General features: G+C 38.9%; 1 protein-coding gene across 1 annotated transcript in view; it reads right to left on the bottom strand.

Annotated features, from left to right (window-relative positions):
- Window positions 1–20,314, bottom strand: part of UPK2 (uroplakin 2) — a 260,794-nt gene that overhangs the window by 110,560 nt on the left and 129,920 nt on the right. The gene's annotated exons all lie outside the window — the stretch shown is intronic.

The following is a 20,314-nucleotide window of genomic DNA, read 5'->3' as shown; positions in this document are numbered from 1 at the left end:
ACTCAGTATTAACTAAAACTATACCATAACTTGTTAAGAAATGAAGATGCAGATTGTCTAAAGATATACATATTTTCAAACCTTCCAGATACAGACACATACAAACATACATCTTCCCTAGTACAGGTAATTGTCATTCGCGGAAAAGCATACTTTACATCTAATCCTTTTGTATTAGTAAAGAGTAAAAATACTAACTGAATTAGCAACACCAGTACCCGAGTCAGTGGTCAATGCACAGAGAGTAAACTAATAGATCACACCAAGAAGTTTATTAAGCGCTTTTGTCAGAATATATCCAAAGGTTTCATCAGAATAACAACCATAAGGTAAATCAGAAATGTAATCATAAAACATAAATGGATTCACTCATTGCAAAAATCAATATAAATATATATATATATAAAACAACCACGAAAAAATAAAAAGTATAAAACATATCATTTATTGCACAAAATTTCACTCAGTAAGTGCTTTCGTCAATGACAGACTTCTTCAGACTTAATTGTGGAGGGACGAAAACGCCTGATGTTTCTATGTGATTTTTAAGACTGTGCAATAACTTTTTAATTTTTGGTGGCTGGTTCCTGAGCTCTGGCAGCAGTAGGTCAATTTTGAGAGGTGGTGTTTCATTTCATTTTTGGTCATTTTTGCCTCTTATTTCGCTGGTTGATTATTTTATATGTTTTCAGAGTAATTTACAACTGTTTTTTTAAACTATGCACCCAATTCCAGACAGACTGTAATCCACGTTACAGCCTTTTCTTTGGTTGTTTTTTGGAGACAGCTGACTGAGTAGCATTAGGTCATGTATATACATTATATGTTTATATCAGGAATACCTGAGGAAAGCAAGTTGTTGTATGAGAAGAAGAGCAGTAGTCCAAGTACTGATCCCTGTGGTACACCTGCAGTGATCCCAGCACTAATCCATGTGGAACACATGTAATTGTCATAGGTTCTTAGGTTGATACTAAGCTATCTGCCCTAGGGCATTTATAAGCCTAGCCAGAGTGTGTTTGATTTTAGATTAGTTGACTGTGCTTCTGTATAGTAGGTCACAGAAGATAGCCCTTTTAAGGTTAGTTTACTGTGCCTCTGTCTAGTAGGGACACAGAAGAGATCCCAGGGGTAAACCTACAATCTCCCATCCACTCGTCAAGATTTCTCTTGAAGAGGGTCATTGAGGGGCTCTGCCTAACATGGATTGGGATTTTGTTCCAGAGTGAGGGGAACCTCTGGGATATGAATCTGTCCCTCCAGCATGTCCTATTTATTTCTGTGCTGAGGTTTAAGTCCCTGGCATGTGTAGCTCTAAGGGATTTGGATTTCCTGAGGTGGAGCATGTCCATTAATTCTGGGTTGGACATGGCTTTATACGTCAGGCACAGATTGCCTCTGAGTAGGCGGTAAGCAACTGAGTAGAGCTGGAGTTTCTTTAGCCTAACTGCGTAGGGCATCTGTTTGAGTCCCTTGATCCTCTTGGTGAGGTACTTTTGGGGTCTTTCCAGTTGCTGCAGGTGTCGGGTAAGGTACATCCCAAATGGGGCATTGTATTCAGTTATGGGCCTGATGAGCGATGAGTAGAGGGGCACAATGGCCTCTCTTGATCTAGATGTGAACCCTTTCATGATAAGGTGGGCTATATAGGTTCATAGGTTCATACTAGGCTCTGTCGGTCTGATGAGTGATGAGTACAGGGGATGATGACCCTCTTCCTTGATGATGATGAACCCATCTTCATGAGGGTGGTGTAGAAAGATCTTCCTACTACTTTGGCAACGGGTGGTCAAATGAAAGGTTACTATCAACCTGGGTCCCCAGATCCCTGATAACCTAACCTTGTGCTTAGTGGATTGCCACCTATATGGTACAACTCTAACCCTGTGGGTTCTGTCACTTAGCCAGTTTGCAACCCATCTTGTGATGTAAGGGTACATTTAAGCTGGTGAGTTTTTTTATGATGCCCGATGTCTGCAGGTCCCCTATGTCTTTATTTATGAGTTCCATATGATCCTCCTCCAGCTTTGCAGACCAGGCTTTTGTCAGGCTGATCTGAGGTGAGGCTAAGATTAACAGCTGCCCCCTAACTGTGGGTTTAATTTCCGTGGCAATTTTTCTTTCAAAATTTGCCTTGGAGGATTTTTATGAGAGATCTTAGTTTTTTACTTACAATGATCAATCTATCTTGCAGTAGCTTTCTCCTGTTGTTGAGCTTGTTTATGGCTGGGGTCCACCAGACTGGCCCGGATGCCGGCTTTTGGTACAAAGGTCTTTGTTTTGTTTGGGATTGCCTGGGTCCATGCAGTCCTGGAGTGCTGGTAGAGGCATTTGTTCAGTGATTCAGTGGCTTTAGTGGGGTTTCCGCTGCTGGGGCCTTGATGAAGAAGACCATGCAGTCCTAAGAAGTGTGAAGTCGAGTTTAGAGAGTCTTCTCACTGGGGTTTTTTTTGGGGGGGGGGGCGCCAATGAGACTTCCCAGTGATTAGTTTGTGTGATCTGATCTCACCAATGAAGGGTATACTCCTGGTGGGACATTGCCCCCCATGTTCGTGATGAGATGATCTCTCAGTATGTTTTCACCTTGTGGGCATGGGCATTAGAGTTTAGTTTTTGAGGAACAGTAGAACTTGGAGGAACAGACCTTTGGGGGGAGTAGGTTGGGAGTGAGAAAGTGATCTATAGTATGTTTGACCAGTTTGAATCACCTTATATTGTGGTGTGTTTGGGGTTACATTTATCCCTCCAGAGTTTTCAGGAATGCCGTGGGGAGGTTCCTGAGTTTGGGTGGCCTGTAATGGGTGGGCAAATTTCTATGGTTTTTGTTGCCTATGGTGTGCACACCATGGTTTCTGGCTGTGCCGTGAACGATGCATCCTGCTAGTCTGGTGAGAGAAGTGAGAATGTCTCCTCCTTTCTTGGTGTTGTCCTGATTTTTGGGCGGGTCCTGGAATTTGAATATGACTTGAATATGAGGTGAAACCTGATAGTGCCGGGTCAGGTCAGGAGCGAGGAACCAGTCACTCACAGCCCATTCAGGAATTGAGAGTCAAACATACTGAGAAGGGCTTCGAAAAGGTGAGCAGCATTACTCATTGGGCATTGATTGTTTTTTTTTTTTTTGGTTTATTTTTCTTTGTTTTGTTGGTAGGTGGTAGGGTTTATGGTTGAGCCCTGCCTAAAAATTGGGGTGGTGGGGGGGCAGCCATCCCTACGAAGCCCAGGGTGACAGGTGCAAGCCGCCCAGCCGCATGCAACGGGCTTAGCCAGCATGTCAACCCAGGCAGACAGTGACACAGTGATTGTTGAATGGAGAGAGTGATTAAGCCACTGCCTTAAGCTGATCATCTTGTCTCTGTACTGTGGCATCATTCATGGTGAAGGCAGGATACACCTGCTCTACTCAGGGTCAGCCCACCTACATAATACATAATCAGAGAGCTCCTCCTGTCGTCTTCCATGGAGTCAGGGGGGAGGGCCCTAGGGCTGAGACCTACTTTGGACTATGACTGAGTCATACTTGTACTTTGCTGTCGAAAGTGACCTGGAGTGGCTTGCGAGGTATGACCGGATTCTAGTGCCCGGAGCAGGCAGCTTACCATGATGTCTCCTCTTGCTCAGTCTGGTGAGTATGACAAGAGTCTGACTTTGACTCATGGAGTGTTTCTAAGACAAGAGTGCACACTGTTGTGTGTGGCCTGTTTTGGGTGATTGTGTTTGTGTGGGTAGAGTTTGTGTTATGTGTGCTTTGGTCTTCTGGTGTTGTGGTGGTAGTTGCTTGGTTGTTCTGCTTTGCTCTGTCTTTTTGTTGGTAGATTTTTGGTCAGAGCCTGTGATGTCTGTATGTGTGCGAGACTTGTGAGTGTAGTGTGTGTGTGTGCTATGTATGTCTAGTCTTGAGGTGTGTGTGTGTTTCTTTCTCTTCTTCCAGTTTGCCTATAGTATTAGGATGAGAGAGAGAGCCCTGTTCTCTTGCATATATAGGATGTGCGATGTGTTTGTGTTTCTTGTAGGAGAGGGTTCAGGTAACAATGAGGCAATTGTAACAAAAAGATGTGTTTCCAATATTCACCCTTGAATCAGCTGGGCACAGTTAAACACAAGCTGTAGGTGTAGGTGGTCTTTCTAACCACTTTGGCAACGTGATTGTCAAAGGAGAGATTGCTATCTACTTGGGTCCCCAAATCCCTAATTACTTCTTCCGTACTTAATGGATTACCACCTATGTGGTAATTTGTGGGCACTTTGTTTTTCCCAAAGGGGTTGACTATGCACTTTTGGCATTTAGCTTTAGGCCATGGCTCTGGCACCAGTTATCCATCACTGTGAGGCCCTTTTGGAGGATGCTTGTGTCAGTCGGCGAGTCAATTATGGCACCCAGTTTACAGTCCTATCTGAACTTGGTCAGCCATAGTCCTCCCGTGTTAGCCTGTACCACAGAGAAATATATACCGAACAAGAGAGGTCCCAGGACAGAGCCTTGTGGGACGCCACTTGTAACTGGTTTAGAGTCTGACATGGCACCTGCAATTCTGATCATGTGGGTTCTACCCCTGAGCCAGTTTGCAACCCATCTTGTGACATAGGGGTTGATATTTAAGCTGCTGAGCTTGCTTATGATGCCCGAGTGGGGTATTGTGTCGAAGGCTTTTGCGAAGTCAGGTAGGCTGTGTGGACTACCTTCCCTTCATCTATGGCCTTGGTGACTGTTTCAAAGAAGTCAACCAGGTTCAAGAGGCAAGATCTGCCCTTAACAAAGCCGAATTGGGTAGGATCCAGTGTTTGGAGGTTCCCAATGTCTTTGTTTATGAGTTCCATGATGATATACTCCATAGCTTTGCAGACCAGGCTAGTCAGGCTTATAGGGCGATAGTTTCCGGGGTCCGTTGTGGCACCACCTTTGTGGAGTGGGACCACTGTTGCTGTACGCCATTCCTTGGGTACATATCCTGTAGTAAGGCTGAGATTGAACAGTGACTTTATGTGAGGGTTCAGTTCTTCTTGGAGCTCATGTGAGATGCAGCCAGGGACACCGTCCGGTCCCATTGATGCTGTGTTTTTTGCTTTGGAGAGGGAAGCCCTCACCTGTGCATCTGTGATGTCAGGGAGGCTACACTGTATTGGGCTAGACATTTGCTCTTTTGGGGGGGGAGGGGGGAGAATTTTGCACTGAACCTGTCTGCCAGGATGTTGGCAATGTGTGTGAGTTCACTGTATTTTTTGTCATTTTGCAGTAACTCAGAGCATATCTGGGAGATGCCACCCAGGTTCCTGACATAACTAAAGAAGGCATTGTGATTATCTTTAGCATCTTGTGCAATTTTTCTTTCGAAGCTGGCCTTAGATGATTTTATGAGGGATCGTAGTTTCTTGCTAGTACTGATCAGAGATGCCTTCCTTTTTGGGATTTTGCTCTATCATGTAGTGGCTTTCTCCTCCTGTTGTATAGCTTATTTATGGCTGGGGTCCCCCAGACAGGTCTCCTGCCTTTGGAGGAGTGAGTCTTGGTTTTATTTGGGATAGCATGATCCATGCATTCCTGTAGGTGTCCATAGAATGCGTTTGTAAAGGATTCTGTGGTTTGGGCTGTATTTTCCACTGGCCCGGGGGCTTTGAAGGATTCCAACCTCGGTTTTGAGAAGTGTGAAGTTTGCTTTTGAGAAGTCCTTCACCGTGGTTTCATTGGCTGGGGTGGGGATGGGATATGGATGTCCAGTGAGATTAATTTATGGTCAGATCTTACCAATGAGGGGTATACATCTGGTATGGAACATAGAGTCCCCATGTTGGTGATGAACAGGTCCAATATGCTTTCCCCTCTTGTGGGAGTGGTGACCAGTTGTTCCATAGCATTTGAGTTTATAAATTCTAGGAACCGTTGGGCGAGGGTGTTGGGGCTTGAGTAGTGCTCCTAGTCTATGTTTGGGTAGTTGAATTCACCCAATATAATGGTGTTTGGAGAGACCTTCATATTCTCCAGTGTTCTCAGGAAAGCCAAGTGAGGTTCCTGAGTTTTGGAGGGTGGTCTGTAGCAGGCTACAAACTGAAAGGTAGTTTTGCCCACTGTTAGTTGCACATGGATGGTCTCTGATGCTTCATGCAGTGCCACTAACCTGGAGGTGTGGGTATCTTTGAATATGGATACTCCCCCACCTTTTGTGGTTTGGTCCGAGTTTTGAGGCCGAAAAGCATGGTATGAGGTATAACCTGGTAGTGCTGGGGTGCTCTCGGGAGCCTTGAACCAGGTTTCTGTCACTGCACAGATATCAATATTTTCCATACTGAGGAGAGCCTCGAGTGCGTGCATCTTGAGGTTTAGACTTCTGGCATTGAGCAGCATTACCCTTAGTTTCTTTTTCCTTGTGTTGTCTGTGGAAGTGGGTTTGTCTTTTGAGCCTTGCCTAAAAAAGGCACTATGGGGGTGGCAAGTGCCTTAGCCAGTATTCGAAAGCCCAGGGGTGACAGGTGCAAGCCGTCCCTAGCAAAGCAACGTGGCTTGTTGAGCATGCCATCCCAGGCTGACAGACACTGGATCCCCTTTGAATGACACCAATACTTTAGCCAATTGTTGAAATTGATCATTTTGTCTTTATACTGTGGCATCATTCTTGGTGAGGGTAAGATGCTACTCAAGGTCAGGGTCATACCGGCCTGGGCTACATGATCAGAGAGCTCCTCTATGTCTCTTTTCATGTAGTCCAGGGAGGTATGTCTTAGGTCATTCACACCAGCATGGACAATGACAAAGTCATATTTGTACTTGCTTTGGAGTGACCTGAGTGCTTGTGTTATGTGGCAGATCCTGGCACCTGACAGGCAGCTTACAGTGACCTTCTCCTTGTTCAGCCTGGTGAGTGGGACGTCAGTGTGTCTGACAATAGAGTCACCTATTACAAGTGTATTAGGTGTGTTGTTTAGCCTTAAGGGCTGTGACTGTGTGGCACACTGACTTTGTGAACTATGTGATACGTGGGTATTGTTGTGGGGTAGTGGTTGCTTGGATGTCTGCTTTGGAGGTCTCTGCTGCTTGGGCAGATTTTTATTTAGAGCCTCCGAGTATGTTGCGATAGGTCTATGTGAGACTGGATTTGTGGCATGTGTGGTTACCTTCTCCTCCTGACTGACTGCGCCAGTACTGGGTTGAGAGAGCTCAGCCTCCAGTTTGGCTATATAGTTGCATCTTTCACATATATTTGAGCTTGTTGGGAGGAGGAGAGGGTGGTCTGTGTACATAAGGCAGTTCCCAGAGTCACCAGCTGGACTGGAGAGTAAACCCAAAACTGACTTTTGGACATGCCAGAATAGTATAAGGAACTACTTTTTGACTGATCAATAAGGACCAATAGGGAGTCAAGTACTTAAAGGGGAGTATAAGAGGGTGTAGTGCTTTAGTTTATTAGTGCTTACTTATAAGATTACTTATACGAGCAGGTGCAGGGCTTTAGAATGAAAATAGAGTGCTTACTTTGAGATTTAGAACAGTTCTAAGGGAAAAAGTGAAGAGCAGACTTTGTGGAGCTGGGAATAGTTTAAACCTGTTTAAGCGGCGCTGCCCGATGCTGCGCTATACGCGAAATCACGCAAAACCACGCAAATGTGGGTTTTAAAGCAGGGAAACTGAGAGAGATAGGAATTGACCCAAAATGGCCAATAAGCTACTAGTTTCAGGGCTGAGACCACTCCTCCAGGGACAGATAGGCTGTTCAAAGCTCCCCACTCTCACTGGTGAACAGAGAAGCTTTCTCCTATCCAAGTAAGGATATGGGCAACACAGGAAACTATACCACAGTCCGGAATTCAGCAAAACCTGAAATCTGGACTAATCTAGTTCAGCAAAGGCGGGAAAAGAGAATTTTTTTTTTTTTCAGGAAACAGCAGAAAAACACACAGAAAACACTGTAAATGCTATAAACAGGCTACCACACTTTAGTGTGTAGCCTACAACAGTTATACAATACAAAAATGACTTAAATTGACAAGTGCAAAACTGTAAAAAGCAGAAGGCAAATGCAATTTAAACTTTTTAAAGCACAGATCAGTTAGAAATTCGCTTTTTAGGCGGGAAAAGGCAGTCGGAGCAAAAAAACAGAGAAAAAAATACTTAAATCTGGAAAAGTCTCTCTTGGGTCTCTCTGTTGCCTGTATCACTCTGCAGGACACCACGAGGAGCTGTGCGGAGTTGTATACTGGCGCAAAACCTCACAAATGCGGGTTTTAAAGCAGGGAAACTGAAAGAGATAGGAATTGACCCAAATACCCAAGTACTGCTCCCTGTGGTACACTTGCAATGTGGTACACTTGCAATGATCCAAGTATTGAACCCTGTGGTAGACCTGCAATGATCCAAGTACTTATCCCTCTGGAAAACCCACAATGGTCCAAGTACTGATCCCTGTGGAGACCTATAATGTGGTACACCTGCAATGGTCCAAATACTCCTCCCTGTGGCATATCTGCAATTGTCCAAGTACTGATCCCTGTGGTATACCTGCAATGGTCCAATTACTAATTCTGCAGTGGTCCAATTACTAATTCTTCTGGTACACCTGCAATAGTCCAAGAACTGACCTTTGTGGAACACCTGCAATGGTCCAAGTTATTGATTTCTGTGACATACCTGCAGTGGTCCAAGTACTGATCCCTGTGTAACACCTGCAATGGTCCATGTGGGAGGCCACAAACACAAAGAGAGAGAGAGAGAGAGAGACAAAGTCTAAAACTAGCCAGATTTGAAGTATTTATATGGAGAGGTATGTCGTTCCATATTTTTGTGACATAGAAGAGCAAGAAAGAGACAGACAATGACCTGCCGAGTTTTTTTTTTTTTGATTTAGGAGTTATAAAAAGCAAATGAGAAGTGAATTCTCGTGTTCTTATTGGTGAATAGTTTGATAAAGTGTTTTGAAGTCCTGGACAGTTTTCAAAATGTTATATTAGGGTATGAGCTGTGCTTAGCTGAGAATAGGTTAGGTGATTCTAGCAATTTCAATTTTTTTAGTGTGTGACAATGGTGGGAATGAGATGGAAGTTTGATAGAAAATGTGATTTTATTGTAACGTGAACTTAGTTTAGATAACAGTTTAGTTAGTATGGGGAAACATAAAGTAGTGGTGTAGAAGGCAAGTTTTACCTTGTGTTATTTGCAAAGTAGTATTTGATTCTATATAAAGTCCCAGGTTTTGTTTGTTTTTTTATTACATGAGTTTATGGTTGTCATATTTCAGATTATTATTTCTTAAAACACCTAACAGTTTGGTTTGTGATTCTACTTCTAGTGGTGGGTTATTAGCAGAGGTGATAGTAAAGGATTCTCTGAACTCAGAGCTACTTTTAGAGTTGAATATCATGAGTTTTGTTTTGCTAGGGTTGAGAAGGAGCTGAGAGTTGGAAAACCATGTTTCAATAGAAGAGAAAGAGTCCTGTGTAATTTTTTTTGTAGTGAAGAGATGGTAGCAGATAAGGATGGATTCATTTGCATATTGAATAACTGAGGCATTTTTCGAAGCCTTATGTGAATAGTTGGTACAGACATTGAATAATAAAGCACCAAGTATAGAACTCTGTGGCACACCTACAGTTACAGGAAGGAAGGAAGGATGAGTGGGTTTGTTGCCACTTAACTGTTTGTTGTCTGTTGTAGAGTGTGTTAAGATAGTTTTGAAACCAGGCTACTACAGCTTCAGAGATGTAAAGTGTGGAGAGTTCATTTAGTAATGGTTGATGTGGAACAGTGTTGAAAGCTTTGGATAAACCTAGAAAGACTGATGATACATGTTGGTCTTTATTCCTTTCCATGCTGACACTGCTTATACAGCTCAGAAGAGTTGTTTTGGTACTCTGTTTAGGACTGAAGCCAGGTGTATTTGTGATGAAATTGTTAGGGGTTAAGTAATTCATAATCTGGGTGTATATACATCTTTCAAAGATCTTGGCCAATGAGAAAACAATTGCAATTGGTCTATAGTTAGAACAATTGGTGGAAGTACCATCTTTATATACTAGGATAATGTAGGATATTTTACAGATGTTGAGAATTATACTTTCATTTAAGGGACACTTGATAAGAATGGATTTTTTTTTCAAAAATGTTTTTATTTTTAACAAAAAACAATGATCAAACAAATATTTCCATATATAACTGCGGTAAACTATATACAAAGTCCATAACAAAATATATACAATAAGGAAATCATTTAATATTTCTCCAGCAAAAAAATGCAATTTCTCCCAAGCAATTAGTTTATGGGTTAAGTTTTTGTATCTCAACTTTATGGTGGAGATTTCTTTATTACATACTGATTTGGCTAAATAAATAAATTCATTATTAAATAAGAGAGCAGTTTCAGATATACAGTTCTTCGATACAACTTTCCTTGCTACTACTAGGATTGATCATAACATATGCACTTGAGTTTTGGGTATAACTTTTGGAACTGGTACATTAAACAGAATGAGAGAATCAGAAATTATGCAATTGTCGTTCCACAGGGCTTTACAGAAATGTCTAACGTCATTCCAAAATGAGGATACCATTCCACAAGTGATAATCATATGAAACCAGTTAGCATCTACTGATATGAATCTCCAACATTTTACATCATTCTTTTTATACATTATTGCAATTCTGTGTGGTATTGAAAAGCAAGAACTTCCAAGTATAAATTCCCCAATAAGGACAGGCTGTGGTTCTTACTACTGATTTTAAACAGAGTTTTTTGTTGTTTATAATAAATTCTTCTTTGTTTATTTTAGTAGAATAATTCCAATAAGAGACGTCTATAAAGCTAAAGTCAGACCTAATGGTTTTGTAAATCATAAATATAAGTGAGGTGCCCCTTAGGGAACCATTAATAATACTAGAGATTATGTCTAGGATTTTAGGTGCATTTTCGCCATGTGTTTCTAATGATAGTATAGTTTTGTTATGAAAGAATTCTTTACATGTTTGTATATCTAGCCAATTACAATTTTGTAAACTATATCTAGTGGTTGGTTTCACTTCAGACTCTCAAAATGCTGAAATACAAAGCCGAAAATTCAGAATGCCGAAAGTGCATAAATGCGAATTCAAATATCTCAAATTCATGCTTATGCATTTCCAGTACGTTGTGTGTAGTGTTATGGTGCCTGAAATTGCAGGTGAGTGAGTGTTTGTGTGTTTTTGTATGTTGAATGTGTGGGCAAGGGTAGGGAGGTGTAAGTGTGAGTGTTGGATTTGTTGGTGTTTGTGTATGTGTGATGTGTGTTTGTGTGCGAATGAGTGGAGAATGCTGCAGTGTGAGTTTTTTTTTTAAGTTATGTGCGATCTCGGAGTTGGTATATATAAGTAGGGTGTGTGTGTGTGTGTGTGGGGGGTGCAGGGGAGCTTGACCCCCTGCTTATATGTAGTGTGTGGTTTGTGTGCTGTGGGTGGAATGGTTTGTGTGTTATGTGGTGTATGGTGTATGTATGTTTGTGATTGTGTGATTTGTGATTGTGGGTTTCGATATTGTGAATGGTTCGGCTTCATGGTCTCGGGATGCTGAAATTCGGTATTTCAGCATTTCAAGATACTGAAGTGAAACCCTAGTGATTACATAGTCAGCTGAATTAATTTTGTTTCTAGATAAAAAATGGTTCCAGTATAACAAGTTGCCCTTTTTAAATTCTAACATTTTACTAACATCAAAGGAGATCAAACACTCACTAGTGAAAGCAGTTGGGAAAATGGATATTAATACGTTTTTAGTTAGGTGGTTGGAATGTATAAGTCTTTTAAAATATAATAGTATCTGGTTAATGAGGGGACAGGATATTAGCTTCTGTTTATTGTTCTCTATATTTATTTTTATTAACCATATAAAGATATCCGTATCTATTTGAATAAGATCTTCAAGTAACACTTAGCTATTATTATTTACTAATATATTTTCATGCATTGATTTCCAATAGGATGTGTATTAAGTATTAATCCATAAGAATATTGTATTAATGATAGCAGCATTTAAATATAAATCAATGATAGAAAACCCAATACCACCTTCTTCCTAACTTGCTGTCTGTCATTGTAAATATATTCTGGGCTTTTTAGGGTACCAAAGAAATCTGAGTAAACTATCATTGATTCTTTTAATATTGTTTTAAGTGTGTGGGGAGGCAATTAAAGACTAGCTAATAAAAAGAATTTTATTAGATAGTTTAGTCTGTCTTCAAATGTGAAAAGTAGCTTATTCCAATTATCTGTTAGGCTAATAGTTGAATTAATTAGATGTTGATAATTAACTGAAATTGCTTCTTTAAGATTAGGCTTAATAGAGACATCCAAGTATTTAATATGTGTATTATCCCAGTTGAAGTTTTTTTGAGTTCTCAAATTGGTGGTGACTTTCTTATTTATTAAGAGTGTTTGAGTTTTATTATGATTAAATGTTAGACCTGATATGTTTAAAAATAAGTCCAAAGCACTAACTAAGTAGTCTATTGAGGTTTTAGTGTCACCACTGGTTAATAACAAATCAGCAAACAATTGGATCTTGGGAGATAAGTCATTAAGTTTATAGCCATTAATGTTTGCATTATTTCTAAAATAACTGGCAAATAACTCTATGGCAAGAGCAAAAATTAAAGGAGATAGTGGGCATCCAGGTTTTGTGCCTTTCAAAACTCTAAAAGGCAAGATAGAAATGAGCCAATCTTTAAAAAGGAAGTCGAATTTTCATAAATCTTTTTGATTAACTTCATAAATTATGGGGAAAAACTGTATTCTTGTAATACTTTGAATAAGTAGGACCAGCTAAGAGTCAAAGGCCTTGTCTATGTCAATACTTATTATGGTCAATTCATTTTTCTTTTTGTTTGCTAGATCTGTTAAAGAGAACAGCCTTACTATGTTGTCCGGAACTTTTTTTTTATAAAATCTGTTTGGTCCTTATCTATCAATTCAGAGAGGATATTGTTTAATCTGTTTGCTAGAATAGCCATAAAAATCTTATAATATATGTTTAGTAAGGAGATTGGTCTATAGGAAGAGCAAGAGGTGGGGTCCTAGTCAGGTTTTAAAATAGGAGAAACAAGGGAATGTTTCCATGATGGTAGAATATTAGATGTGTTTTTGATTTCTTTAAATATATTTAACAGAATTCTTAGACTGTTGTCTGGTAAACTTTTATATATTTCAGGAATCAGACCATCTCACTCTGGCAACTCATTGTTTTTTAATTTATTTGGTCCTTTAATTCTTTAAAAGTAAAGGCTTTATCAATTTTGGCAATATTTTCATAAGATAATTTATTTTGAATATTCTGTTTTAAAAATGTATCTAAGATTTTGTTGTCACTTGTCATTGATTCAGGGCTATTTGTATTTTCACAATGTTTCTTGAAGCAGTATAACATGTTTTTCATGTCTGATACTTTTATTCTTTTGTTTTCTGTATATATGATTTTTTATATTATTTTTCTTGTTTAAGTATTTTGATTGTATTGCAATTTTATGTAAACTTTTACATTTAACTGAATATGAGTATAAATGAATTTTCTCTAAGTTTATAGAATTTTTTCCTGTAGAATTTCTTGGTATTCCTTGTTTAATTAATTTATATTATCTAATACTTTTTTATCATTAGGTGTAAGATTTTGTTTTAGGTTGTCAGTTTCATTCTGAATATCGGTTAGCCTTGTGTCACATTCTTTCTTTTTAATAAGTGCCAGCTTTTAATATTCTCATATAAGACAACCTTTAAGGTATCCCACAAAATCATATCTGATACCTCTCCATTATTTGCTTCCATAAATTGATTTATTTCAGTGAGAATCCATTCTTGAAAGCCTTTTATGTTTGTAATAAAAGCTGGAATTATGTGCCAAAAGTTTAAGACTTCAGTTTGAATAGTTATATTAAAAGTAATAGCACTGTGGTCTGATAAGGGGCAGGACGCAATCAATACATCTTCTATTTTTGATAGTAAAGAACTAGTTAGTAATACTTTGTCGATATTAGTCTGTGTGCCAAACCTATATGAATAGTGAGAAAATTTTAGGGAAGAGGATAACTTTTTTATAATTGCTTAAGTGTCGTTATAGGGGAAACTTTGAAGAATTTGGTATTTGTGGTGCCATTAGGCGATAAAACATAATTAAAATAACTTGCTAGAATTATCTCCCATTTAGAGTACAAAGTCATGATGTCTAAATATCTTGTTACTGTTTTTGCACCAGTTCCTGGAATCCAATGAGTTAAAGAGCGTATAAAACTTGTTCCCAAGTTTAATTACCACTAACCCTGACATACCATTATTATCTGTGTAAGAGTCTATAATCTCAGGTAATCATAAGCATTTTTTTCCACAGAATTAGCACACCCTTTCTTTTATGCTTAAATTGAGGGCTGATCAATATTAACTAATCTTTTAGTAATGACCTGTTTAAATCTCATGATATTAGATGTTTCTTGAAGAAAAGCTATTATCTGCCTTATGCAAGGAAAGATATTTGTTAATACTACCTCTCTTTGTAGGATTATTTAGCCCATTTACATTTAGAGAAATAATTTTATATGTTGACATTGCTTAACACATTGTATATTAATGAAGAAAACTTGAAATGTCATTTATGGACAAGTTTTTAATAACCAGCATAAAGTTCTCAACAATATATACATAAAAACTCTGCATGGAAACTAGTGTTTCTTGCTTAATATGGTTTCCATAAAAGCCACAAACCTGCCAACCCATGACATCTAGTGGCAACTTTCTACTACTGCATATAAAATAAGAATTAACAAAGAGGGAACATTTTAAGAGAGAAGAGAAAAAAAGACAATGTTTACATTAAGAAGCATAAGTAAGAAAGAAAAAACTTGTAAATATATTTGACTATACATATTATAAAGTAAAATAATTATTTAACATATAAAATGATAACTTATTATATATTTGTTTTAACTAGCAATGCCAAACATCATCTATTTTAAATATGCAGCCTGCGGTACAGTATTTATTTACTAGTGTGTGACAGTAAAAGCTATTAGTATTTGAATATGCTGTTGTTTAAGTAGCACTGCTCAGCATCATTCAGTTTAAATATACAGCCTGAGATTCAGTATTTCTGTGCTAAAGTGTGACAGCAAAAGATGTCACTATCTAAATATGAAGCATCTTCAAAACTTTAAATTATGTCTACAATAAGATACATGTAATTAAAACACTTTTGGCTTGTCAGAAAAAAATCTACTTGCTTACATTTTAATTTTACACAAAAAACTGATTTTAAATCACAACATAGCATGCTAGCATCCAGTCTGCATTCCAACTGGTCCGCTGTGCTCCATTCAGTGTAATAAGTTCAAAGGTTGCATGTAACTTCCTGGATATCATCACAAATGTCTCTGCATGAAAATGGAGCCTTACAGCAGATCTAGGAGCTGAAGCCAGCTTCAAAAGTCTTTCAAAAAGCCTCTAAGGTGGGTTAGCAGGGATATTAACTTACAAAGTGAAGCTTTTGAATGTAAAATGCTCATGGATATATGTATATGCTGCAAGTAAACTAAAACAGCAGTTTTCAGTCTAAAAAGCTTGCTTTAACATTTAAACATATACCACGAATGAATTAAAAGGGTCATTTTCAGACTAAAAAAGCTTGCTTTAACATTTAAACATAACAGAAGTTGCAAAATCATTAATTTCATCAATCTTTTGAAAATTTGGTGTGAGCAGCAACAGCACAAAGTTCAGAAAATGTGCTACATAGCTTATTAAAATAAACAGGGGCTTGACATTCTACACATGAACTATTTGCTACCAAAATATACAGTTTTGTTTAGCCCCATATAAAGTCCTATTTTTAAAGTTCTTTAAAAATAGTCAAACTACATGAGACAATTGGAAATATTAGTAAGAATAAATACCACTATATAGTGGTTGCATATTCATATACACATCTTTAAAGAGCAATACTTCACTAGGATATTTTGTGAGATTTCTCATAGCTAATTTAAAAGTTGTTTATAAGGCTTTCCATGGTTTATGCATTAAAGTTATTAATGTTTTCTAAACTGCAAAGAGAAAAAATGCATAACTTTTTTCAATGGTTCCAATGAGATTTATAAACAGCATATTGTTAAATATTATAGATTAAGTTTAGAGTTATTTGTCTCTGGATTTTTTTTTCTTCTCTTTCACAGACCATTTATTTTATGCTTGCCTCTTTAATGTAGTACTGGTGTCCATTTGTTCTAATGTATTTATTAAGTTTTTCTGCTGTACAAAAGTGTTGGCTTCTTCATGAGACTCAGAATCCTTTTTCCCTTCTGGTAAGCAAAGTCTTATTTTGGCAGCAAAGATCAGTTGTGCTTTAATGCCAGCCTTTTTAGTGCTTTTATAAGGGGGATAGATGTCTTTCTTTTTAAAATGACAGTAGAAGAGAAGTCGTTATCAAATCTGATTACCTGGTCTCCTATTTTCAGAGGCATGAGAGCCCTGGAAGATTTTAAAATAAGATCTTTATCTTGACTAGATATAAATTTCACAATGATGAACTTGGATGAATATTTTTACTGTTAGAAGTGACTGTAGATAATGATCTATGGGCTCTCTCAATACTGAAAGATAAAGCTTCAGGTAGATTTAAAGTTTTAGGGAGCCATGCAGTTAAAATGTTCACCATATTATCTCCTTCCATTGTTTCTGGTATGCTATAAATTCTGATATTATTCCTTCTGGACCAGTTTTCCAAGTCATCAGTTTTGTTAATAAGTCTATTATTTTACTGTAAAAGGAGTTCAATATCGTTTTTCTCCCTCTATTATTTTGCAGTCAATATCAGACACTGACTCCTCCAGTGCTGCAATTTGAATCTTTTGTTGTTTCAAGACATCATTTAGTAGTCCAATCTGCTTAGTAGAGTCTTCTTTAATTTTATCAGCTTTAAAGTCCAGTTTGTCTATTTTCAGCATTAAATCCTGAATGTTTCTAAGAACTGAATGTAGTTTTTTCATGGAGTTTTCCTGCTGGGTATACTTGGCAAGACTCATCTTTCTTCAATTGTAATTCTTTCTTCTTTAATGTATGATAAGAAAATATAAAGGCTATTGGTTGAAAAATACACTAATATAAAGCTTAAGATTCCTGGATTGTAGATTAATTACTTTCAAGTGATTATTGGTGAATTTTATAAATAAATCCTGTCAAGCAATTTAATACTGCAGAGCAGAATGTTTGTGCTGCTTTCAGCTTGCCATCCAAACCACACCCCTCGATGAGGATGGAAATTTGATATGCCAGTGCACTTGATGCCATTGCAAGGTATTCTGAGGGTAGGTTGTTAGAAGCTAAGGTTGTGGGATTTAATTTTTGTAGGTGTTCTTTGACAGTGGATGTGAGAATTGGTTGGAGGATGAATAAAGTGTTTTAAGTGTGAAGCTGCCAGCCCAGCTAGCTAGAATTTTGTAAATAATTCTATGTCATTGTGAATATTAATATGATCCATAGGCTTATCTACAAATGTAAGCAACCTGTATGTTATGTGCCGAGCTTCAAAAATGTAACCACAGAGCACCTTGCTAGAAAACATCAGAAATGTATATGGACTATATGCCTGTGCAAATGTATGTTTTCATAGTAGAAATTGGGACAAGTAAATAAGTAAAGAGTTTTATGATTGTGTTTGCCACAGCTAGAAGGCAGAATGTCTACAGCTAGAGCTTCTTTCTATTGTCTTAAGACAGAAATAATTACTAGGTTTACAATGTAAAAGTGTTAATTGTTTTATGATTTCCAGTTTCAGGCAAGCTTCTAAGAGATAAGTGTCAGCTTCTAAGAGATAAGTATTTTTCACAGAGACATATTAAATTCTGCTGGTATCTGTTTAGCCTGGGAACTAGAGGCAAGTGTCAAAAAGTGATGTAATCTAGATAACCCAGCAGTAATGCGTATTATTAATATAAGAACTATCTCAGAGAGAAGGTCTATGCATTTTGTATTTGTCTCTGGACCTGTAAACATCTCACCAGCACTTGGCTTGCTCTGTAAGTAAGACTTAGATCATAGTATCTCTCTTAGAGATAGATAGGAAAATAGCAAGATCAGTCTAGATGTTTTCTGTATTTATGAGAGACTGTCCTGCAATGTTGCTTTAAAGTATTTCCTGTGATTCTGAACTCTGTTGTCATTGTATTGGGTTGAGTAGTGTCTTGTTCTGTTATTATTTATTATAAAATATAGTTAAACCCTTTTAATTGTGGCTGGTTTGTTAGAGATATTTAAGCTCATACTTGCATATGCATTGCATATCAGGAAACCTGACTAAAGCAGACATGACTGCAACTTTAGTCACAGCTGCATCAGAGTATAGCAACCAGGAGGATGATCAGACTGCCCTTGGAGATATACAACTCTCAGAGAATGGACAGCTCAACCTTTCCACAGAGGACTTAAAAATCCATCTGGAGTTAAAGAGACTTGAGATAGAAGCCAAGCATTTGTAAATAGAGGCAGCAGAGAAACTGAGGCATCTAGAGACTGAAGAAAATGAGAAACTGCTATGCCTGGAAGCTGAGGAGAAGGAGAGGCAGAGGCAACATGAAAAGGAGATGCTGACTCTTCGCCAGAGTCATGGAGGTAATGGGGAAGGGAGTAACCGAACCCCAGAAGCAACAAAGGTCAGTAAATTTCCTCCACAATTTACAGAGGGGGATAATTTTGATAGTTTCATTCATATGTTTGAGAGGGTATGTAAACAGTATGATGTTGACCAAGGGCTCTGGGTACTGTTCCTGACCCTCTTACTGTATAGTAAAGCTGTAACTCTTCTTTCCAAACTGTCTGATAATGACTGTTAAAATTATAATGTTGTAAAGAACTGCTTGCTAGAATTTTTTAAATTAACACCTGAAGCTTATAGGAAAATGTTTTGTGAGCATAGAAGCAAGGCAAATGAAAGTGTGTGTGTGAACATGTTGCTGAACTAAGCACTTGTTTTCATAGATGTGTGAGTGGATGTCAGGTCACGATGTCTGTAGGGCTGGCAGACTTTTTGGTGAGGGAACAAGCCCTTACCACTTTGCCTGAGGACATGATAATCTGGTTAACTGATAGACAATGTGCTACTGTAGATGAGTTGGGGAAGAAAGGAGACCTATACCTAGCAAGCAGGGCATCACTGCACAGGAAAGGGACACCCAGTGCTACTCATGGGTCTAAGGGAACCCATGGTGGGCAGCCCAGATGGCCCCAACAGAATTGGCAGGGGAAGCCAGTAGTTCAGGAACACTTTCAGGACCTAGGGTTAAATGTTTTAAATGTAACCAGCGGGGCCATGTAGCATACAGATGTCTATGGAGGCAAGGTGGGGAACAAAAGGTGGGAGAGCTAGTAAGTAGGAATGACAAAATGCCAGCAGTAAGTTGTCTTGAGACAACAAGGGTACCAAACTACCACAAGAGGTTATATTCTATCTTAGTGAATGGCAAAAAGACCATTTCTAAGAGAGACACAACCTCTGACATAACCATTGTAAAGCCTGCAATGGTTACAGAGGAGCACTACTTGCCTGGGCAGTCTACTCCAGTCAGAGCTTTAGGAGGGACCTCATTCCAAATACCTTTGGCTAGGGTTCACCTTGACTGGGAGGGTGGAAAAGGAAGCCAGCAAGCAGGTGTGTTTGAGAATATCCCCGCAGATTTCCTGATAGGGAATGATTTTGATAATGCAGTATCATGTGTTCATGCAGTTACTCGCAGTCAGGCATGGAGACAAGCATGTGGGTCTGGTAGCCTGGGGGAGAACCAGACAGACTGCATACTTGCAGCCAGGACTGGTGAGGTGGTTACTTCAGGGAGGGAGCTACTCTGTAGCAGTGAGACTGAAGGTGAGTCACAGCTGCTCGTGGGTACTGATGTTCTCTTGGACAGAGTGACTGCAAGGGTAGAGGTGAGTAGTAGTACCCAGGCTGACAGTGAGGCAACGCTGTCAGAGGAAACCAGACTTCATGTGGAAGGGGAACTGGGAAGGGTTACAAAGAGAGAGTTGAGACAGGCTCATCTCTCAGACCCTACATTACAAGGCCTGAGAGAGGTAGCTAGTGAGGCACCTGATTCTCAAGGAAAGGGGGAATCTGTATACTGGGACAAAGAATTACTGTATAGAGAGTGGACCCCTGATGGAAGGCTAGAGGGTGAGAGACTACAGCAGTTGTTAGTGCCCAGAGGCTATCATCTGGCACTTCTAGCCATAGCCCATGATATTCCCTTTGCAGGTCATATGGGCATAAAATGTACAAAGAGATGTATTATGCAAAACTTTTATGGGCCTGGGATTTCCAGAGATGTAACAGGGTACTGC

This window comes from Protopterus annectens, chromosome 8.part0, assembly GCF_019279795.1.
Source record: "Protopterus annectens isolate FY-2018-M chromosome 8.part0, PAN1.0, whole genome shotgun sequence".
Taxonomy (NCBI): Eukaryota; Metazoa; Chordata; order Ceratodontiformes; family Protopteridae; genus Protopterus; species Protopterus annectens.
Note: the sequence above shows the minus strand (reverse complement) of the source record. Positions and strands in the feature narration are given on the sequence as shown.